General features: G+C 39.4%; 1 protein-coding gene and 1 pseudogene across 7 annotated transcripts in view; both read left to right on the forward strand.

The window, feature by feature from the left end:
- Window positions 1-24,406, forward strand: part of Marchf3 (membrane associated ring-CH-type finger 3) — a 172,621-nt gene that overhangs the window by 417 nt on the left and 147,798 nt on the right. The gene's annotated exons all lie outside the window — the stretch shown is intronic.
- Window positions 10,581-11,611, forward strand: LOC117719595 (small ribosomal subunit protein uS3 pseudogene; annotated as a pseudogene).

Below are 24,406 nucleotides of genomic sequence, written 5' to 3' on the forward strand. Positions count from 1 at the left end.
ACTTCTGGTTTTCAAAGCATCCCAACTCGGCCCAGGACGTGGCTGTGCGTCGGAACCGACTTGGCATTGGTGGTTGCCACCCTTAGGTCCCAGACGCGCCCTTGCCCCTCTGCGGCGGCGACAAGGCGCGCGGGGACACCTCGGTGCGCGCACAGCAGTTCCTAGATGGCTGCGAGTGGTTCCTAAACATTAACCGGCGCCCGAGCCGGCGTGCGCAGCGAGCGCGGGTCGCGTTCCGACTGAGAACTGAAGGGACCCGCTGGGGACAGTAGCAGGCCTCTTTCGTACTCTGCAGATCTGAAGAAAATGACAGCGGTGCTGAACGTTAAACTTTGGGAAGTAATTGCTTTCTGTCAGTTTTTGAATGTGCGCCCCCTCTTCCTGGGTTGCTCAGACCTCCGCATCCACCACAAGGTGTGTCTGAGGGACTTGGTTAGGACCAGCAGGGAGCCTAGAAGCCAACACTAAGCTGGGTATCCCCAGCCTGGTTTGGTGGTGTTCCTTAAAACACCTGCGTGTTTTAAGTGATGAAGTTGTGGCAAGAACTGACAACTGAAGATTCAAGGTTAGACCTGACACTTTGTGGCAAAGTGTGGGTTACATTCCCCTCTCCCTGCCCCCGCTCTTGTAGCAAATGCAGCTTGATTTTTCTGAGTGCAGTTGCATGCAGCTTATATTCTGTATGAACTAGATAGAATTCTGTGCAATATTGTCTTGCCATTCTAATTTGATATGTGTGAGAGCTTATTAAGAAGACTGTGGAGAGTTGGCTCTGGTGTTGGGAATAGTTCTGTCTTTTAAAATATATACAATGTTGATTTGCATAGTAGATATGGACGTACAGGTGCATATATCTGAGGGTGTGTACCTATGGGTGGAATTGATAGGGGAATGAGATAGAAATATATAAAGGATTAACTCAGCCTTGAACTTCCTCTGGATTATAGAGGTGAACCCTCTTAGCTATAAAGTGTATAATCCTGTATGTGTAAGCATGTCTGAATCTTGTCTGGTCTGTCTGGGTCAGTATATGTCCGTGAACTTTACGAGCACTCAGTTCAATACCCCTCAGTACAGATTCTGCGTTCCTGTCTTACAGACCAGCCGCCGCCAGGCAGCCCATCTGTTAAAACATAGCATGTACAATTGAACCAGAACACTGGGGTGGATAGTGGGTAGGGGGCGACCCTTAGGAGAACAACACACTACAAACAAAGCCTTCCTCTTGACTCCTATTTTCATCTATTATTTGGCCAGAACTTCAAGTTTTAATGAGGGAGATGCAGGATATGGTGTCTCTTAGAACGGGGAGAGTATTTTCTGATATAATTGTAGCCATAAGTTGAGGAGGGGGAATTATAGAAGAAAAAACAAAATCCCCTGAGAAGAACTATGGTTGTTACCTCGACAGCAGGGCTGGTTTGCAGCTTTGCAGTAACATGTATATCACAAACTGTTGTCTTTTGCTTCAGAGAATGCACTAAAAATAAATTGTTTTGAACACACACACACTCACACAGTTTAATAGACGTAAATAGAACTTTATTGGCAAGGCTGAAGTTAAGATGGTGTTAGTAATCCTAATGAAGCATGCCTTTAGGAATTTATACCCTGGAAATAAGTTCCTATTTGGCCTAATCACTAGTAACAGTGGTTCGCAATGTGTAGTTTTAAAATAATAAGAAGGCTTTATCATAAAATTTCTGATGACTAAGAAGGTATGGGAGGAGTATTATTATAACAGCTTGTTAAGTTCCTGCTGGCAGGTGACTGATACTTTAAAAAGCTATAAATTCCTTTAATAGTATAGTTACTTTTAGTGACAATAGGGACAACACCTTCCAGAAGTGCAGTTGATCTTTTTCACAGTAATTTTACGTTCTTAATTACAGTTTAATAGTGGTGTTCATTATAAACTGGAGTGGTTTTAAGGACCCATCACACGTATTTTCATTTTTATGTTTCATAAACATTTGGAGGAAATATGTAAATCCCTAATATATAAGTCTAAATGTATGGAGGGCTATTCAGATCCTCCTGGTTTCACATGAATCATCCAAATTAACTGAGTAGCCCCATGGAAATTCAGTTCTGGGACCTAGGGTAGCTTAGGAATGTGCATTTTCAAGCACTCAAGACAAGTTCTGATACAAGGGGCCACTTGGACATCAAGAAGTACTGAAATAGTGTTTAGGATATAAAATAACATGGTCTGTGAGTTGATGTAACAATTGATTATTCAGAAATTTACAGGTGGTATTTACTGGCCACATAAAATTGATAGTTTATTAACTCTCTCAACAATGGGCCTCTTTTGCCCTGTGCCTGTAATCTTCAGTCATTCCTATTCTGAATTGGCCCAAATTTTAAGGAAGTCTACCTGGAAAAGCAAGATAATTTAACACCTCTCCTTGGTCTTGCTTCTCCAATGTCTGTTTCTGTACCCTATGCTGGGATATTCTGGGCTGATTTGGCCAGCCCTAATATATGTCATTCCTCATTTCTCCGTGAAAGATGAAAAGGGAGCCCCTTTTATCTCTTGGTGCTAGGTCAGAAGTATGCACATAATCAGGACTAGCACAGAGTTAACCAGAATCAAATGTTTCCTTGGGAAACTCTAGCTACTTGGCTGACCAGCCATGAGCCCCGCCCACCATGATTCACTCTGAAAGTTCATTTAGATGTACTTTAAGCTGTCCCTCAGAAATGGATTGAAAATGTTGTTTACCTGTATTCTTATTGAAATCAGTGTTACTTTTTACTTATAAATTATTAACAATTAGGTTTTTTTTTTACTTACCTTCTGATCCTAACATGTACATTCTGTGTTTTGTTCTTCTATTCCATAATGATAAAATTTTCCACATTAGACTTTTAGTTAAGATTCAAAAGAGAATGGATCTATATCAGAAGTTGTCCTCTCTAACATTCAAGTTTAAAAAAAAAAAAAAAAACTCAGAGGTCAGAAATGTCAAGAATATTTACTTCCTTGATGACAAAAGGCTTTAGATAGGTTGAGACATTGACCTCATATAGTTCCGGATCATTGGATCATCACGGAGACCTTTATGGAGCAATTTCTGTTTAGAGGAATATTTGGCATTTGATAGGTCACTTAACAATCTTTGGAGGACAATGATTTTTTCCCCACTTAGTTCCAGATGAGCAGACAGCAGCCACAAAAGCATAATACTTGGATTCTGTCGTTCATGTTTAAGACAACAGTGATCAGTAAGATGTTGGCTTTATACTGTGAGCTATCTGCCATTGTTTAGTTTGTGGTAACACTTCTTCTGAAACTGTTTTCTTTCCATTTTTGTTTATGTTGGATTTGACTTTATAAGTGTTCCTTAGAAAGTTAACCAGCGTATGTGATGAATGTTTGGGTGACCCTGAACTTAATCGGCCAACCTTGACATGGAGAGGCAACTAGTTTGCTAAAGGTCACAGAGCACAATTGGGAACAGAGCCTACAAGAGGAGTTCTTTGGACCCACATTTTAGTCTTGTGCTATTTTTGTCTGTGGTCACATTATACTTATACTACTGTTTCTACACTAACAAAAATATTACTTACACTCCATTTTCCCAGCTTCTGCATGAGTTGACGGATTTAGAGTGGCTGTAAAAACCTAAGGTATACCACGGCCCCAGACAACAGCAGTGACTTATTCCCACTTTTGGCAGACAGACGGGGGGAGGGGGGGAGAAGAGAAGAGAAGAGAAGAGAAGAGAAGAGAAGAGAAGAGAAGAGAAGAGAAGAGAAGAGAAGAGAAAGCAAGCAACTACCATAGAATGCATCTTTTCTTAAAACTGGGCCATAGGTGATTACAAGCTTCTATGCAACAATTTTTTTTTTTAACCATGGCATACTTTTGGCATCTAACTTTTATTTGACAAATTCTTTTCAAGTGTTTGACCCTTTTTTTCTTTACCCTTATTCCCACAGTGAAATCATTTTTGTAAAGGCTCGCTTTTCAAGTCAGTCTGTTCTAACATCCCCTAATACATAAATTACAACCATTTTGAATACCCCTTTGCGTTCCTACCTTGCTAGTCTAGTGGTGCTCAGTTCCTGAGCTAGACAACCTTCAAAGCTTTAGCTGTGTAGATTTAACAATAAGGAAAAAGAAAACTGGGGAAGGATGATATTGAAGCAGTAGTGATATGTGCATCATCCTCGGTGTCCCCGGCTTACAGTGTCAGTGTTATATTTAAGATCCAGATGAATGAAGTGACAGATGCACTCATCTGTGGCCTCACAGACACTACTAATACAAGCTGAACACATAGCTGCAGACAGCAGGGCCTGAGTTACACAAGAAAAACAAATGCTGAGCTCTGAAAAAAGAACTGGGCCGAGAGTGAAGGGTCAGGGGGTGGGGGCAGGATGGGGAGGGTGTGGGAAAGAAATACCTCCAGTGAAATGCCAGACAGAGTGGTAAGAAATTTATAGAAGTGTGGATGGCTTGGGGTTTCTTGCGGGCATTGATTCTGTTTTATATTGTCTTTACAACCCACTCACTCTGTTTGCTTTTAATAATTTATTATAGCAGCAGGCCTTCCCATGGTTAGTTTCTTTTTTTTTTTCTTTTTTATAACTTTTTCCTTCTCATTTTAAGGTCTAATCAGAGGCATATATAATAGTGTGGCTGGTCTCAAGTACTTAGGAAAATCCATGATCAATATCACAACATCATAAACTGCTGACTGTTTCATTCTGCTTTGCAATGTTTCCTCCCTGTTATATTTAACTTAGTATCTGTGCCTTAAACAATATTTTATTAATCTTTATACAATAAGATGACTGATCTTATTCTTCTTGGCTGGAAATATCTTTGAAACAATCCATCATCAGACCACCATTGATCTAATGATGTATTTATTGCTTACTATTGCAGCCCTGGCAAGAAACCCAGTATGGTTCTAAAAATTTGATTAAAAAGAAATCAGGCTTTTGCAAGGCGTAGCCATCCAATTATATTAGGACCTGCCAAGTATATTTTATGCTAAAACACACACATATTTCAAGTGAGAAAAACGTGCTCTTCTTGAAGGTTCTTAAAACTTTTTTGCTATGAAATAAATAGAACAAGAAGATGCACATAATTGGAAAATTATGAGTGCATATCCCAGTATTTTCTTTTGAGACAAGGTTTCACTGTGACGCCCTGTCTGGCCTGGAACTCACTGTATAGATCAGGTTGGCCTCAAACTCACAGAGATCTGTCTGCCTTTGCATCCTGAATTTGAGGATTACAGGCAATGCTCCACCATGTCTGGTTTCAAGATTCATTTTTTTTATTATTTTATTGTATGTGTATGAATGTTCTGCCTGCATGTATGTCTGTGCATGCTAAGCATGCCTGGTGCCCACAGAGTCCAGAAGAGGACATTATATCCCTTGGAACTGGAGGTACAAACAGTTGTGAACTTACCATGTGATGTGGCTGCTGGGATTGAATCTGGATCCTCTTCAAGAGGACCAAGTACTCTTAACCACTGGCCCATTTCACCAGCCCCCAAGGAACAATATTTTCTTTAAAAATTGTGTTCTTGCATTTTAATATAGATAGATTTATCTTTTTAGTTGACATAAAAACAAATATGATAAGAACTAGCTTCCAGCCTAGAAATCAAAATAAACTAAACTTAATTAACAAATACTAATTAAGTACTTGTCATGGGAAGACATTATTTTTTAAAAAGAATTACAGTTGACTATTAGCTCTTATCTGCTTAGCTAGCTCAAAATTCATTTCACATGTTAACACTTTTGGGAAACTTTTTTGTACATGCCCCCATGTGGACTAATGATCACATCTTATCTTGTCTCCTGCATTCTCCTTTCCAGTCTGGAACCCTTTAAAGGCAGGGAACTATTTGACATCTTATAATCTCTCAAGAAACCTTGGCAAGAAATAGTGTCTGTGTGCACTAAGTGCTGCAAAGAACTACAAATGGACATTGTTGGGGCTTCAAAGGGTATGGATAAAATCATCCACCCTAAAGTATAAGAATAGCAGAAACAGAATTGTAGGACCAGTCTTGGCCCTTCATAGAATGCTCTTCCAATCCTGCTCCACCTTTAAAGTCCCTTTGCTTCATTCCTGCCTTACCTCCTCCTCTCACTACCTGCCTGTTATGACTTCTAGGATGCCTCCAGCCCTGTCTCCCCCTCCCCCTCCCCCTTCCCCCTCCCCCTCCCCCTCCCCCTCTCTTCTTGTTCTCTTGCTCCTTGTTAGATCCTGAAAGGCAGCTTTTCTTTGACACTCCAGGCTGCCTCACTCATGTCTTCTGAAGCCACTGATGCTTTAGTTCCTTTCACTGTCCAGTGTAAGTGACCAGGTCGCATTGGTGGGGAGATTCAGGGGCCTTTGAGGAACAAGATTTTGATGAACCAAGAAGCTGCTGTCATCCACATTTACTGTGATGGGGAGGAAGCTTTTTTTTGTTTCAATTTAAATACATATTTATTTTTTTATTATTAACTTTAAAAAATGTTAATCAATACTCAATAACAAGATGTCCATACAATCAGAAGTGTAACCCAATACCCAACCTAGATATACCAACTATCTTTGACTGGCTGAGACACAGGAACATCTGCCTCCATGTCCCCCCCCCCCTCTCCTAACTCCTCTTTCTCTCCTTATTCCTCCTCTTCCTCTCCTTACTCCTCCCACCTTAGCTCCTCCTACATGTCACCCTTCCTGTTAAAATAAAACTTTTCTCTCAAAATACAATTATACCATAACTATACCAATATATATCAGTAAGGTACAAGATAGACCTAATACCCAGTCTATCATTTTGTTGACTAACCAGAACCTCTGTCATCTCTCCTAACTAAAAGACTTAGTTCTGAACCTGGCTTTTTTTTCCTTTGCTTTAGAATGAATGTCAGCTGAAAACCATCCTCTCAAATCTTTTCTCTCAAAATAAACAGCTGGAATTGGCTATGAGACTATAAGTATTCAACCCTGTCAGAAATCCAGAATGACTGAATTACTGAAGTTATGGGAAGCACAAAGCATAGCTTCTAAAACTTAGCCAAATTTATAGAGGCTGCTGAACACCTGGACAGTCCCTATACTACAAAATGTTGGAGCATCTGATCTTCAGCCTTCTGGCCCAGGATCATCTGACAGACATAGTGATGCAGAATTATTAAGGGCTGATTACTCTGTCTTGGCAGATATAATCAGTCGACTATTCTGCAGGTGTGTCCTTTTCTGGATAGTAATTTGTCTGTACATGAAAAGAGGCAATTCTTGTCTAGTGGCTGTTTCACCACAACTGGAGTAACTCCAAAGATGCTCAATTTCATCTTAGAATCCAAGACAGGAAGCTGTCAGGAGCAGACAGGTCTCTAATCAAAATGAACATTAATACAGAAATGCTTGTAATGCCAATTCCGTGGACTTCTGACATTTTAAAAACCAACTACCCATGTAAGGCAATCTAGACTGTTGTCTGTTAACTCCTCTCAGCTATTTCTAAATAAAATATAGAAAACACCCTAACAAACTCAGAGCCATGAATTTGCTATAGGCCCTTAGCTCACAGGCTAACCATCTCAAATCAGTTAAAAAAGTTAAAGAAGGACTGGGTCTAAGCCTTGTATTCCTAAATGTGTTATATAGGCATAATGCCTATGAGAGCAACAATATTAATCTCACTTTTATATCAATAAAAAACTCATATCAACCAAAACCTCAAATTTGAAATAAAAGTAAATTTTGTATCATTTAAGAAATTATAACTTCACCGGGTGGTGGTGGGGGCGCATGCCTTTAATCCCAGCACTTGGGAGGCAGAGGCAGGCGGATTTCTGAGTTCGAGGCCAGCCTGGTCTACCGAGTGAGTTCCAGGATAGCCAAGGCTATACAGAGAAACCCTGTCTCAAAAAAAAAAAAAAAAAAAAAAAAAAAAAAAAAAAAAAAAAAAAAAAAAAAAAAAACAAAAAAGAAATTATAACTTCGGCTTAATGACAGTTATATAGATTTTTACCTATAGGTTATAGCTATGCAATAAATCCTAGCTATTCTGGGGAGGAAGCTTTTAAAAATAATAATTGAGGTATGTTTTTAGCTTAGAGACTAGGTTTTATAATAGTTTTCATTTGTAAATCCCTTTTCCTTGAGGAAGCACCCTCAACATAGCTGTAGCAGTTTAGTGGCTTAGGTACGTTAGTGCAAAGAGTTGCATTACTGAAGTCATGTATAGACCATGCATTCAAAGAGCTTATAGTTCAATTGAATTAAGCATAACTGTCTGAAATAAAGCCATTAAAATAGCTCTTTCATGTTAGATCTTATGGGACCTTAGAGGATTCAGCAGATCAAGAACCAGGATTATGTGTCTTATCTGGGAAATTGAGTTTCACTTAATATATGTGCTTTACTCTTGTGCCTTCCAAGAAGACATTAGAAAGTTGAACAGTTTAAATCCAAAGGCATTTAGATGCTCAAGACCACTGGGAAGATGAACAGCATGAGTTCAGACATTGACTTTGGATCCTATAAACCAGGATCATTTCTCTCTGTATACAGGAGGGCCTACCTTTTTTACCCTTTGGGTCTAGATGCCTGAAGGACATGAGAGGAGCTCCAGGAAAGTGCAGAATTCAACATCTGTGATACAAATAGATTCACATTCTTGCCTGCAACGAATGAGCATCCTCCCCGTGATATTGTGCTTTGTAATTTATCCCATCTTTTCCTGTATCTTCAATAGGAAATTTCTTCCTGTAGGAGGAGCTAAGGTGGGGGGAGTAAGGAGAGGAAGAGAAAAAGGAAGAGGAGGATCGAGGCAGGGGAGGGGCAGAGATGTAGGAGGATGAAGAGCCATGCAGGTATGGAGAGCAGTCCTGTGTAACAACTTATATTTATGTTAGCTAATTAGGAAACACCTCTAATTGTATGGGCATATTGTTATTGAGCATTACTAAACATATAAAGCCTTTGATTAATATTTAAGCATTAGAGTCTCATTTTCTACCAGGCCCGCAAAGATGGCGGGATGGTCTGGGCACAGCCCAGTCTTATGAAGACAGCGTGGAAGATTGGCAGAGCCATCTCCCACACTGGCGTCTCATGGGTGGCAGGCCGGTGTCTCTGACTGCCTGAGCGGAAGGCCCAAGCTGATGCTGCTCCTGGCCGCAGGCCTAAGCTAGTCAGGAACATGGCAGCTGATTAAGAAAAGCCAGATTGAATGCTGCTGTTTTAAATATCTTCCACTACACTTCCTCTCCTTGAAGTTGTAGGGGATGAGTGGTGGTGAGGTGGATGTAATGGTTGTGGGGTAGGTAGTGGTAGTGATGTGTGTAGTGTTGGGGGGTAGGCAGTTGTTGTGGTGTGTGTAGTGTTGGGGGTAGGTAGTGTTAGTGGTGTGTATAATGGTTATGAGGTAAGTAGTTGTGGTGTGTGTAGTGGTGGAGGTAGGTAGTGGTGTGTACAATGGTTGTAATGTAGGTAGTTGTAGTGGTGTGTGTGTAGTGGTGGGGGTGGGTAGTGGTGTGTGTAATGGTTGTAATGTAGGTAGTTGTAGTGATGGGGGTAGTGGCGGGTATAGTGGTGGGGGGATGTGGGAAGAGTTGGAAGGTAGAGTGAACATGATCAAAACACATTGTATATACATATAATGGTCTTGAAAAATAAGTTTAAAATATTATATTTTTTAAGAAATGTATTCCTCTTACACTTTGTGTGCATGCCTCACAAACAGATGATCAGAAAAAGCTGTTACCCCTTAAGCTTTTAGGTTCGCCTAATTTCAACCTTTCTTCGTAATTCAGTCCTCACCCCCTCTAGTATTTTCTTTCCTGTGTATTATTTTCCCCTATTTTCAGGTAAAAACACTTACTGATAAAAGCTCTTTCACAGTCAGTGTTAGCATTAATCCCTTCCCTGTAAGTAACTACAATTCCGACCATTGGCAAAGGACTTTGTGCGAGCATTGCATGCGCTTTTCTGAGGAGCTATTAGATGTTCTGAGAACCTTACACAGCACAAGAGAAATTGGCTTCGCAGAACCTGTTCTCGCCATTCTTACCCACGTGCAACGGTGGAATTCCCCTTTATCTGTTGGCTTTTTTCTTTCTCTTAAAAAATATTGACAGTAACTTTCAATTTTCCTCACTTGTCTCGCTTCGCTGTTCTTTTTGATGTCTCGGTTTGCTCTCCCTGATCTGCCTAATCAGGTTGTATTGTTCCTAGCCTAATCATCTATTTTTCTACAGCTTTCTTGCACTGGCCACATCTACACATTTAGATACCATTCCCACGTTGCATGAGTTTCCCCCTTTGCTCTGCAGTAATAATGAAGACATTAGGTAGGGTTCCGATGGTGCCCCTTTCACGAGCTGAGGCATCATTTACTATTCCAGTCTTATATCCAGTTATAATGCTTACCCCATTTCGCAAGTAGTGTTTCTTAAATACTGCATAAAATTGTAAAATCTGGATTCATTACCTTTGTGCTTGCCTTTATGTTCTAAATTTATAATTCTATAATTTTCCTGTAGGAAAGTGTACATTAGACTGAAATGGTTAATTTGGGTTTAAGCCATACTGGCTTTGGCATATTGTGAATCATTTATACCATCACTTAATATAGTCCCAGTCCTTGTCATCATCTCCCCTACACAGTAACCCTGTTCCAGCTCCTCTAGCTTATGCTTATTTTGCAAAATGAGTTTATTCCCAAGCCCTATTACTTATTTCACTGAAAAAGAAAAAGAATAAAAACAAGAGGACTCCACATTGCTGGGAAAAGTAAACAATGTTCTTTGATGGTATCTTAGTTTCTTTGGGCTGCCATAACAAAATACCTGAGATTGGATGATTTATAAACAGCTAAAATGTACTGCTCACAGTCTAGAGCTGGGGAAGTCCAAGAGCAAGATGCTAGCAATCTGGTGACTGGTTTCTTCCTTGTAGATGGGGACCTTTCACTGTAACGTCATATGACAGAGCTGGCTGAAGATGGCTACTCTGGAGTTGAGGTGTGAGTTACACCAACCAGGGTAGAAATCATTATCTCAGCCACCAGAACACAGGATGTTCTTGGTGAGAAGGGTCATGGGATCAGAGTTGACTGCAGTATGCAGAAGAGGTTCTGCTTTCCTGAGGGTAAGGTAGAGCTTTGTACAGAAAAGGTAGCCACAAGGGGTCTGTGTGTGTTTGTCCAGGCAGAGTCTCCATGTTACAAACTTTTAGGAGGGCTTGCTCTATGCGGGCCTGCTGTGGTGTGGTGTGCTATGGTTCATTATGGAGACAGGGACCAAGGGCTTCGAGGTTGTGGTGACTGGGCAGCTCTGAGGACAGAGGGCCAAGTCCATGAAGATTGGGGATGACCTGATGATCCACAGTAGAGACTCTATTAACTACTATGTTGACACTTCTGTGTGCCATGTGCTCCTCAGACAGCGTATGATGGGCATCAAAGTGAAGACCATGCTGCCCTGGGACCCAAGTGGTAAGACTGGCCTGAAGAAGCCTCTGCTTAACCATGTGGGCATTGTGAAGATGAATGATGAAGTTCTGCCCACCATCCCCATCTCAGAACAGAAGGGTGGGAAAGCAGAGCCACCTGTCATGCCCCAGTGATTGCCTGTAGCATAACAGAGTCTTGGCAGCTGCTTCTGGATGTTATCCTTGTCCTGTAAAGATATTTAATCAAATCTTGCACAAAGAAATTTTTTAAAAAGCAGAAAATAGTCAAGATGTTTTCCTTTTCAGGCAAATCTACCTTCTAACTTGAAATCCTAACCTTCTCTGGAGTTTTTTTTTTTTTTTTTTTTGGGGGGGGGGAGGGTTGTTGTCGCCACTGCTTTGTTTTCCAATTTAGTTCTCTAATCTAAGTGGAATATGAAGCTGCTTTTGCTCCTTAACATCTGGCTTATGCTGGGATCTGTGACCTCCTTGTGTGGTCTCTGTTGAAAATCTTGTAATGGGATAAAGCCTTAGTTGTCAACCTTACAGAACAAAAAAATCCATGAAAGCTATGCTTTGTTTAGGCATCTGGAGAACAACTGTTGCAGACAGGTAAAAGATGAAAGCAAAAATCTTGAAACAGGTAGGGAAAGCCCAATAGAGAGCATTTGGTACTGGCTACCCATGTGTTTGCCCGTATGACTGTCCCAGTGATGCAGAGTCAGATGCTGTATTGTCCTATATTCCAAAAGTCTTAAACTTAACTGAACTAGAGTAAGACTCCTTCTTCTAGCCTTGACCTTCTCAGAGAAAAAGAAATGGGTAGGCTCTTTTTCCTTGGGAGATCTTCTGCATCCAGTTCACACTGACATGTATGGTAAAGAAATTTAAGTCTCAAGTAAAACACAGGGCATAGAGAAAGAGTGACTGATTAAGTGGCCTGCCTTTGTTGTCACAGACCACTCTTTGTATTTGTGACTCGATTATAGCACTTCAGATGTTACTTGCAAACAGGACAATGTCGAGAGCCAGAAAACTAAAACCACCCCTACCATTTCAGTTTCCTTCTGAAGAGTATAAAAACATTCGTTAAAAGACTTCCACTTGGGTCCCCACACACCAATCAGAAGTGGCTCAAAAGGCCACCCCTCAGTCAGTCACTAGCCATGGAACAGTGCCTGAGAAGGGGAAGGATGAGCAAAATTAACATTCTGTTAACAAGAAAGATGTAGGTATTGGGAGAGGCAGGGTACAGAATAGACACTGAGAGGCATATGTAACTATCTGCCACATGCTACCACTTCAAAAATAACTGTAAAATTCCTTGGGATGGCGGCTATGTAGCTGATAGGTACTGCTGATGAGTAGAAACAAAAAGGGGACAATGCAAACTAATTAAGGACAGAGAAGTGAGCCAAGATCAATGATTATTCTGATTACAGCCACAATCAACTCTAATGAGTTTGAATGTAGTAATTTATGTCTTCTTGTACTCAAGAAGTATATGCTCTTTGCTTAGTGAAAAAAAAAATGATTAAAATAATTTATTTCTCAATAAATCTATCTAGTATATTTTACAGTATAAGTTTATATGAATGTAAACAATTTTATTAACTTTATATATCATTCTGTTAACAAGGCTGATAATTATGGGTGATTATAACTGGCCATGAGTTCTTATGTACGTTTTTATACAGTAAGACTTTAGTATCCAAGAGAAGTTAGGAATGTACTGAGATCATACAATAAGTTGCTAAGCTAGGATTCAGACATGAGTTCCTTTATGTCCCTTCCTACTCTACATGACTGCCCATTTTCTTGGAAGACAGTCCTAGGATTATCACGGCCAGCAGAGTTTTAAGTGATTGGACCCTACCCACCTCTGTGACCTCATTATTTATCCTGTGGCCCTCTCTCAATTTTCTAACCATATGGCTTTCTTATTGTTGGTGTAATAAGCCAGTCTCTTCCCCACCTGTGACCCTTTGCATTTGTGGTACCTTCTGCTTGGATGACACAGCCTCTGTTCCTATGGCTACATCTGCTCTAACGAGGCTTTTAAACATCCCCTCTTTATAACGATATTCTGTTTAGGAGTCCTCCTGGGCCCGACTGTTCCCGCCCCACTTCTGTTTTCTTCATGCTCCTTGCCATAGTCTCATATAGTTTACTTAGTTATCTAGTTTTTGACCTGTTGTCTTCTACCTGTATTTTAAAATGAATGAGCAAACAAGTTAATAAATGAATGAGTGCTTATAATATAGATCTCTAGTAATTCAGAGTCGGCCTTTATCTCCCACCTAAGGTAAGATGCCAGTTGTCATTTGAGCCTGAATCAATCACACTCAGAATTTTTCTTGGAAAATTTGAAAATTAATTAAATCTACCTTTTATTCTGTTCAAGGGCAAAAGAAATGAATATTAAAGTTCTTTGGAGAGAAAATACACTTACTATGGTTATATGCATGCGGGTTTTAGTAGAGCCTTATACTAGGGACATTTGAGTAATAAATTCTGAATTTCTTATTTAGAATAGCCTATTGACACCAAAACTTTTAATTTGGTATAAACTGTTAAAGAACAAAATTATATATAAGACTGAACTTTAAAGTGGGAGAATTACAGTTGCATTTAGAATGGTAAGTTCACTTAAAATTGACTTCTCTGCATACACATAATTTTCGACTCACATAAGTACTTAAATGACTCCTTTCTCGGAACTGTGTTCTTAATTGTTCCAAAGTAATTATGGAGGTGCAAATTGAAAAATAGCTTTACCGCACATGTTAATTCATAAGCAACTGGAATACATGAAGCAGTATTTTCTTCCAAAGTCCTTTTGCTCTGGTTCCCCCTTCTTCATTAAAGTGAGTGCTTTTGTAAATGTATACAGTTCTTTATTTTATTGCTGTTCTATGGGTTGTTTCATGCTAATTACATTGTAAGACATTATGTTCTGAGGCAGTGCGATGTTGGCATGTAATTAAATTATCATTTAAGTTGGACAAAAACTTTGCATTCTGTTCATCCCTGTTCATTTTCCCTAGGCCCTTCCCCCAGGGGACCTCACGAACTAAGGTATCCTGGCCCATAGTGTGAGTCAGTCCACTTGGGGTTTTTGTCACTTGATATTCCCTTGTTGGGAAACCTGCTGCTAGTCACTTACTATGAAATACACTTCTGGCTAACCTTTCTGAGTCCGACTTCCAAAACAAAACAAACCAGATTTCCATTTTACAGTGAGTAAAACACATCTGTGTTTGAGAGCACTCTTTAGTTAGGTTCTTCCTGGTTGTTTTTCTATGAAGCCTCAAAAACAAGTCAGAAGAAATGAAAGGAGGATGTTTCAGTGTTCACATCAGACCTTCTTCCTGGGGCTGTTGGTGAAGACTCCTTTCTCCTTGCTGTATTCTCACTTTATAACCTGAGTAAAGTTGGAAGTACAATTTTGTGAGCGTACATTGGGATCTAGTGAAAACGAGACCAGGAATTAAAGAGCTGGGTTAATGTATCATTATTATTTAAGTGTCATTATTATTTAAGATTTATAGGCATACAGTCTCTGGCTCTTGGGGGCCTGCTTTTGACAGGGTAGTTTCCATGTATAATAGATCGGCCCTTTTATGGATCAACTGAAGCTTTTCTTTTTCTTTCTCTCCTTTTTTTTCTCTCCTGTCAAGGCTGTGTAGGTGAGAAGCAGCATGGGCTTATGGAAAATGTATAGCAAAAGCAGTGGCGATGAGAAAGAATTCATAATGGGTACACACGGAGCTGGAGTACTTCCCAAGTACTTTGCAGGGTGCCAATGAGGTTTCTTTGGCAGAGGCAAAGTGGAACATGTGCTTTGCCATGTGTGAACACTGATTTGAAAGGTCCTTTATGGTTCACAAAAGCAGCTGCTTTTGAGCTGGTGTGGTAGCCATAGCTTCAGAAATTGACTTAAGTATCTGTAGTGCAATCTCCTGACATCCATTTGGAGGTTTGGTTGCATATTGGGAGCTTACTTATTCACAAGTGACATGGAGCAAGAAAGTATTCGTTGTTAGATTGTGGGGCCTTTGTTCATTTTCCTGAGGGGTTTGTATATTCACTACATTCTGAGAAGTGTTTACAGTGTTCCATACATATGTAAATTTGAAATGATGACTTTCTTCTTAATTCTGAAAGCTATGGATAGCAATATTACTTTGCCTAGTGGAACAACACTGAGGTACCTTTAGGCATATTTCATTGTATTGACAGACTTTCTTCCCTGGGATTTGTACCCTTTAGTGCATTGTTACTCAGTGAGATTTTAGACTTTGCTAAGTTTTCCTTTATGAAACCTGGGGCTCTTTCTGTGTGTTTCTAATCTGAGACTTTTGTCCACTCTTTTTCTTGATTTTAGTGAGTTAGGTTCCCTTCCCTAGGTGTCTCAGCTCTAGGTGGTGCAGGCAGCATGGTTTCCTTTCGCTTTCAACAAGACATGTGTTACCGGTTCCTCCCTTGAGTAACTAGGACATGATTCTTTGACTCTTCATTAGTTTTCTATTTATTAAATGCTAATATACCTTAGCATTTTCACAGGTTGCTTAGAAAACAAAGGATGAGTGTTTTGGTTTTAGTAGAGCATAACAACTGTATTGCTAAATGCCAAGGAAAAGAATTACTGCAAGACGGGGTTAGTGCAGATAGCTTAAGCTGGAAATCATTTTAAATGTTTCATGGCTACATTTTGTGCTAAATATAAAAATAATTGTGTTTCCCATGTGCTAGCATCAAAAGCTCCGGGTGGAAAACCACATGGTCTAACAAGTAGGTCACTATTGATGGTAAAACATGAGACAGGAAATGTCACAGCTAAGATTAGAGACCCAAGCAGTATGTCTTGCCATGCTTGCATTGGCCATCCAAAGCACTAGATGGGCTCAACAGGATATAACTAACTTTAGCCCAGTTTGAAAATATTAGCAAGGATAGCCTTTAATGTCTTATTCTCCTTTGTTTCTGGATATTGCATTTCTCCAGTTGGGCAAAATAATTGAGCCACTTAGGTTTGCATAGTGACAGACTTCAGAATGTCAATTAAAATGGCAGTCATTACATTCTATCAGTGTACACAGAAAACCATAATCAGCTGTATACACTTACATGGATGGGTTCACTTGATGTTTGAAAATGTTAACAAGGAATAATAGATTGTGAACAGTTCTCACGGGTTCTCTTCCAAGTCTCCTTTGTCTTCATATTTGAAAGTGTGATAGCATAAGCACATCTGGGAAGGGGTGCCTTTAGTAAAGCCAGCTATCATTTCTTTGTCTTTGGGGACAATATGAGGAACATTTAATATTTAAAGTAGAAATGTTCACCATTGCAGATATCTGAGTTTTGCCAAGACACTTGAACAGTCTCATTTTTATGCAAAAGCATGAGGGAGAAAGGAGTAGTAGTCCCTAGTCTTTGTTTTGATGAGAGACATACTACATTTTGGGGAGGGACCCAAACCAAAACAGAGCCTTGGATTCTGAGCATCCATCGCCACTCCCCCATGCTGCATTAAGCAGTTGAGTGCATGCCCAAAGAGCCTGTGGTTATTTGGACGAGTAGATAGAGCATGCCGTGATGATTGAATTTGAATCTGTCATTAGAGCCTTATTCATTCACTTCCAGCCTAGAGTCCTTCACAAATATATCCTGGCTTACGAACTCACTGTACTTTGAGTGGAGAGTTTTATTGTATGAATCTCAGAGGCCTCCCAAGGCTTGTGTTTTCAAAGGTTATTAATGCAGATTAAAACACTCTATTTTGTACTGGGAATATTTTGTGTAGGTTATAACTTTGAAGAGGGCAGAGAAGTAGAAGGAAACCTGAACAGAATAAGTATTTTTTTATAATTTATTTACCATATTAACTTTTAAACTATGCAGTTCAATTAATACTAAATACCTTTATAATGTGCACCTGTTAACACCATCTACCTCCAGAACCCGCTTTGTTTTGCACATGAGTAGTATCACATGACCTTAACACCAGAACATAGAAATGATCTAGGTTTTTGTTCCTTTCCCAGAAAGGGAACATATGGCTCTGGAAGGACATATACACCCATATTAACAGTAGCTGCCTATTCTCTCCTCCCCAACACCCTGAAAAGCACCATTCCCTATTTTTGTCTCCATTTCATTTTAAATGGGACCATGGAGTTTTTGTCTTTTTGTGTGTCCGAGTTACGTCATTTGGTATAATGGTCTCAGCGCTTGTGCATGCTATTATATATACACCAGACTCTTTCTCTTGAGGCTGAATATTATTCATAAGTGAGAAAAGTATAGACAGTATTTTTAGTCTATATTCCTTCTTCAACTTAAACACCCAACCTAGATCTTCATGCCTGATCCAGGGAGAGTATTCTCGGGAACAGGTTGGACATACAGCCCTCAAGAAGCAATGCTCTGGGGTTTTTTCCCCTGTCGGCAGTAAAAAGTCTGGTTGATTTTGATTGAAGAAAATCAGAGTATGACAACTGAGGTGACAGTTGGCTCTTTCCCCCCTTTACAGGCCTGTTTTCAGCCATCACAGTATGAGCTGGTTGTGAGTTATAGGGTCAGTCCCTTGTCTAGACCTGGGTTGGAGAATGTGAGGTGACAGGTTTCTGGAAACATCCTAGAAAAGATCTGGAAGTGCCTGAAAAACAGTTTTAAATGGAGACTTAGATTTTTGGCTGTTCTTTCCAGTTTCAGGAATGTTATGAATAATAAATCTTTTAACCCTTATGTGTTTTGTGCAACCACTTACCATCTTATAAAATTAGTTACCTGTTTCTAGTTTCTATGACATTTCTTCCTAAAGTCAATGTGAATGACCAGATGGTCAGGTCTCCTAGTCTGTTCTGACCCCAGTCAAAGTCCTGCCTCTGACTCTACCTCTGCCTCTAGCTGGAGGTGATGTAGAAGGCCATCAGATTCCTTCCAGGGCTTTATGTTTCCTTTCTGGGAAAAGGAAAAAAAAAAAAACCTAGATCATTTCTAAGGACATGTTCTGGTGTCAACATCACATGATACTATTCATGTCTTAAGCCTATTGACTGACTTCCTTCCTGTAAGTTAGAAGGTTGTAAAATCAGTATCTGCTTAGGAACTTTTAATTGTGAAGTCAGTGTTGGTTGCTTAAATTAGCATTTGGCTTACTATTAAACCTGTGGTGCATTGAAGAACTCGATTAAATGTGTTTGATCCTCCAAAGAATAGCCAGTATGTTTTATACTTGAATGCAAGAAGAAGCAAGACTATTTTTCAGCTGAGTCGGGTGACTGGAGTCAGTGGGGTGTGGAGGGTTTAGTTTCATAGGAAAATAAAGAGGGGAAATTCAATATGCAAACATGTAACCAGAACCCAGTGAGGATTCACATAATTAGTTACTTCTGTCCCTTCATGTATGAAATATAACACCAGTGCTTATAAACCAACATTGGTATGAGAAGTAGCACAAACAAAAAGGTTGTAAGAGCCACCCTATCAGTTTCCTAGAGGCCTAAGGCAAAGGTTATTACAGCTCTAAATGAGACGTAGCTCATTTAGATTTATCTGAATTATTTATCTGATTTATCTGAGTCTTTTGGATAGACAATATTGGTGAGATCTCTAAACTAACAGAAAACAACTTAGATTTGATAGGTTTTCTTTCTGCTAACAAAAGTTTTTCCAAAGAAATACTGAAAAGTTAGATACAGTATCTGTTCCACAGGCATAGACATAGCCAACCAAGTTAATTTCCTACAAATGAATTATCCTTAGCTTTTGTGAAGCTCTCTAGTTAGGAGAGCAGTTAGCGTCTGGAAGGAATGAGGGGCTTTGGCATCTCTTAAGATTCTCTTAAAACAAGAGGGATTTTGGTAGGGACAGTGTGACTGGAGGTCATCTTTTGGTCCTATTGTTCTTTATTTTGAAGCCTACTAAGTTATTGTGTAAGTACTTTAGGAAATGTTACATACGGATAACCAGATACTCCTGCCTAGAAATAATTTCTTTTAAATGTTTGACTGTCCTTTCTTAATACAGCTTTGGTCATCAGACCAGGTTGCCTGGCTTCTATCAGGCACATGACTTTGTCATTGCTGCCTATGGTAGTACATCTGGAGTTCTGAGTTGCTGCCCTTAGGCTAGCACATATGGAAAACCCTGTTCAAAGCAAAGAATTCAGGTGATAAAGACTAAATTTAGAAATCTTTTATTCCCCACATAATAAAATGCAATTTGTTTCTTCTTCCCACACAAAGTAGAGCTGTCCAGGAGAATGATTATGAACAGGCATGACCCCATCACATCCCTCCACATGCAGCTGTTAAGGCTTCTGAATGCAATTTGTATGTGTCGAATAATTTTGACATTACCCAGCATTACTCTAACAGAGTAGATTTGCCCAATTCCCAGAGTGGATTCACTCTTCTCACTAACCACAGGAGACACTCACTCACCAAGTAACCCTCCTTGGTTAGTCACTCAGGGCCTTCTGAAGGGAAATCTCTGAATCCACAAGGTCATAAATGTGACCTTAGACATTATTCAGGGGCTCTTCTGCAGTTGGAAACTAAGAGCCAGTACCCTTCAAGCACGGGGCCCATTGCTTTTTTTTAATTTGTGGGTTGGACAACAGGGATAACCTAGATTCAAGTTTTCAGAGCAGAGTTTACAAGATTAACCAATGAAGACATAACCAAAGAAAAACTGGAATTTTAATCAGTGTCATTCATTCATTCATTTTTACATTCTGAGTCAGTGTGTGTGTGTGTGTGTGTGTGTGTGTGTGTGTGTCATGGTGTATGTATGAAGTCAGACTGGCTGTCGGAGTCAATTCTCTCTTTCTACCTTGTGGGTTCTGGGGATCAAACTCAAGTCACCAAGCTCCTTTATAAAACCTTTTTTAAAAGATGGTAGGTACCTTTATCAACTGAACTATCTCATAGACATTCAGTTTATTTTTAGTCCCCCAAAATAATAAAAATTAAAGTAATGCATAGATAAATTGACATTTGTTCTTCCCCATAATGTGTTAAGTGAGTGGGGGGGAGTTACAGTGAGACTTTCCCTGGACATGCAGAGTTTGAGGTTTATTCTCTCACTTGCTTTATAGGATGTTGTTCTGGATTTATATAGTCCAACTAGGTCAACTTGTAGAATATTAAATATTTCCAACTGTACAACAATGATAGCAGCAGAATACATCAAGTTGCTTTATTGCATCAAAAATAACAACCAAAGCCAGATGAAGTGTCACACACCTTTAATTCTGATACTCAAGAAACAGAGACTAGTGGATCATGGATCTCTCTGAGTTCTAGACCAGCCTAGTCTACATAGCTAGTTCCAGACCAGTCAAGACTACATGGTAGGACCATGTCTCAAAGGCAGGGAGGAAGGAAGGAAGGAAGGAAGGAAGAAAAGAAGGAAGGAAGGAAGGAAGGAAGGAAGGAAGGAAGGAAGGAAGGAAGGAAAAAAGGAAAAAAGGAAAAAGACAAATATAAAATATAATCGAAGATGTTATGTTTTGTGCAAGCACCAATAAGCAATACAAAAATGGAAATAACATTTTATTCTAAGACAAGTTGCTTGTTATCCAAGTTATTAGTTAAAAATGATAACAATCTAATATTTTATAAGTTGATCCTCACACCTCAAAACTAATAAAGCTATTTGAAATATAGGTTTGTACCCTCTATTATTAAGAATAAAAATACTGGAATTAAACTTACATTTTGCCTTGAAGCACTTCCTGATGGTAATATGAAGGTGTCGTTCGAAAAACATGGGCTCTTTTCAACTTAATGTAGCTTTTAAAATAATGTTTAATTCAGGAAGTTACTTGAGGGGCCTCTTGTCATTTGGTATCAGTGCTGTAGACTGATCCTGGGCCTTAAGTGCGTCAGACACATGCTTCATCATTGAACTGAATCCCTAGTCTATCACAGTGAATTTTAATAAAATACATTAAACTAGATGATATGGTTTTGAATCCTCTCCCGGTCTTTCTTTTATATGCAAAAGTAGAGAAACGACTTATCTTTTGGACACACTTGTTGCCTCCTGGTTTCTGTCCTAACATAAGATAAAGTAAGATGTTGAAAAAAATTATCTAAAATGGGTTTCTTTATCAGAAAATGTTATTGAAAGAATTAGAGATGTTGCTACTGAAATATCAAAGAAACAAATTCTGTAGGACAGATGACATGGGGCAAGGACATGTGGAAGGTATGTTATCTGACTTCCTGCTCTGTCTAGTTTCCGTTTCAGAGATGAAGTGTGCTAAAAGTTTCTGTTGGTAAGGTGCCACTGAAGAATCCTTCACAGTCAATAAAACATGTTTATGAAAAACAACTGAATGGCATTTCCTCTAAAGCAGATGCTTCTTTGAGAAAGATCCCAGAGTGAAGTGACAAAAGATTGGCTCATTCACTGTGAAGTCGCTTTGAGCAGCTAGTATAGCCCAGTAATGAGAGTAGAAGTACACAGTATGTCATGGGATGCTACTAATAAGGTTAGTTTTACAAAAACAAAACAACAACAACAAAATGTTGTGTCAGAGAAGCCATACAATGTTAACAGTTCATGAAAATCTTTTGTACCTTATGGAGATTTGCTGATTGCCTTTGTAAAACGTCTTTAAAAGTGGTCAGACCTACAGATAAGTTATATTTGTTTTTCTTCTTATGAAAAAGAAAGTATCCTGCAGTTTTGTGATAATATGCCACTTTACTACTGTGCTACCTAGCAGAACGATGGGGTGGGGCATAGCAGCAAATATGTCCTCTCAAGATAAATGTGTGTTCTGAGACTAACCAAGAAAATAAATACCATTCTACACAGACTATTATGAAAACAGTGTCTGGAAATGTTTATCTTATGTGTGATTTTATTGCTTAAAACTATAAAAAGCACTAAAGTCCACATATTATAATAAAAAAAATTGAACTTAGAGCTACATTTCCAAATTAATGTATCATGAATAAATAAATATAGATTCTTCAAAGGTATCAAAGCACATTCAGTCATATTCCTCTTGGAAAAATGACGATTTAGGATGATAAAAGGTTTTATGTTCAGCTATATTAAAAATAAACATTTCTTTTTCCTTTTTTATTGAAAGTAGATTCATCTCTCATAAAATACATTCGAACTAAAGTTTCCACCTCTTCTAGCACCTCCTACCTCCCCTCTTTCCCAGATCCACTCCCATTTTGTTTTGTCTTCAGAAAAGAACAGGTCTCCAAGACATGATAGCCAAACAGGGTAAAACACGATATAATAAAACAAAGTGAGAGCCCTCATATCAAGCCTGGACAGGACAAGGCAACCTAGTGGGAGGAAAAGAGTCTTGAGAGCAGGCAAAGATTCAGAGGAGTCTCTCAGGAACACCAAGCTAACAGGCTTACCATACACAGAGGACCTGGTACAGACGCATGATGGCTCCACGCTTGCCATTTCAGTCCCCATACGCCCATTTGAGCCCTTAGTTGATTTGGTGATTTGGTGAGTCAAGTTCTCCTGGTTTTCTATGTCCCCTCTGACTCCTAAAGTCTTTCCTCCCCCTGTTCCTCAGGGTTTCCCAATCTCCAAAGGAAAGAACTCTCTCTCTCTCTCTCTCTCTCTCTCTCTCTCTCTCTCTCTCTCTCTCTCTCCCTCTCTGTCTCTCTGATTAATGTCTGGCTATAGGTTTCTGAACCTACTCCCGTTTGCCTCCAGAGGAAGGCTCTCTGTTGATGACTGGGTAAGGAACCCATCCAAGGTCTCTGGCCTATCCAGTCTCTGGCTCCAGGCAGTGTAGGGCTTGGGCTCCCTCTCATGACATGGTTCTCTAGTTAAAGTAAACATTGGTTTACCATTGTTTATTTTGCATCCACCTCATGCTTTGTGATTCTGATGTGTAGCACAACATATCTACATATGTATACAGACACATATTTATCTATATATCTGTATACAGACACACCACACATATCCTAAAGGCTCTCAGTGTTGAAATTCACGATCCAATCATTTTCCAAACTGCTTGTTTAGGCTAAGGGTTCTTAAACCTGTAGGGACAGGGAAGACACATAGGCTACTTTAGAATGATAGGAGATGCACACTCTCTTCTCATAAAAATTATATTCAGATTCTGGGAAATAAAAATTTGCTTATAATTTCAGGATGTTCACATGCCCACTAATGGCTGTTGTTGTGGACATCACTTAATACTCCCATATGAGGACAGGGTGTCCCTAAGGACTTAAATGACTTACATAGGGTCAGAGAGTGACATAAATAGGACATGAATGTCCTGAAGACTTATGTAACTTGCATAGCATCACAGAGTGGCATAGACTAATCCTTCAATCAAGTGTGTCTGCCATTGCAGGCTTTTGTCTGTTTCCCAAAGATGCACATATAAAATGGGGCTCCCTAAGACCCCACCCCTAAAGTTCACAAGTCTACTGGGGACTCAAGTATTCATTGATACTATTTGTGTTTAAAAGAAACTTGTTTTTCTTCTGACCAGCATCCACTCATAACAACCAAATGTGAGTTTTATGCTGGAAACTCCATAGGAAACACAGAAATGATAGATAAAGTACCCCTAGAGAGAGTCAGATCCCAATTACTCGCTTGGGTGTTCAGTGCTATTTCTAATACACCTTTTATATTGTTGAGCCTTGTGGCCCTTCTCACTGGGGTTCTGCAGGTGTGATTCATCTATGCACTAAATGATGTTTTAGTAAAGAAAGGTAAAGCTGAGGGTCATAGTCCTTCCCATTTCCAAGCAACTCGGAGCTTTCTCTTTGGATTGTGAGCCTGTGCGATAAAGAATCGAACCTTAGATAAATTGGCAGATGGAAGAACACAAGGAGTACTAAAATAAGTATAAAATTTTATAAGCTTCATGGTCTTCTTCCCCAAAGGCCTAAATCCATGTGATAAGATAGTAGAACAAATACCTATATAGTCTAAATTTATTAC

The sequence above is a fragment of the Arvicanthis niloticus genome, chromosome 14, assembly GCF_011762505.2.
Source record: "Arvicanthis niloticus isolate mArvNil1 chromosome 14, mArvNil1.pat.X, whole genome shotgun sequence".
Classification (NCBI taxonomy): domain Eukaryota; kingdom Metazoa; phylum Chordata; class Mammalia; order Rodentia; family Muridae; genus Arvicanthis; species Arvicanthis niloticus.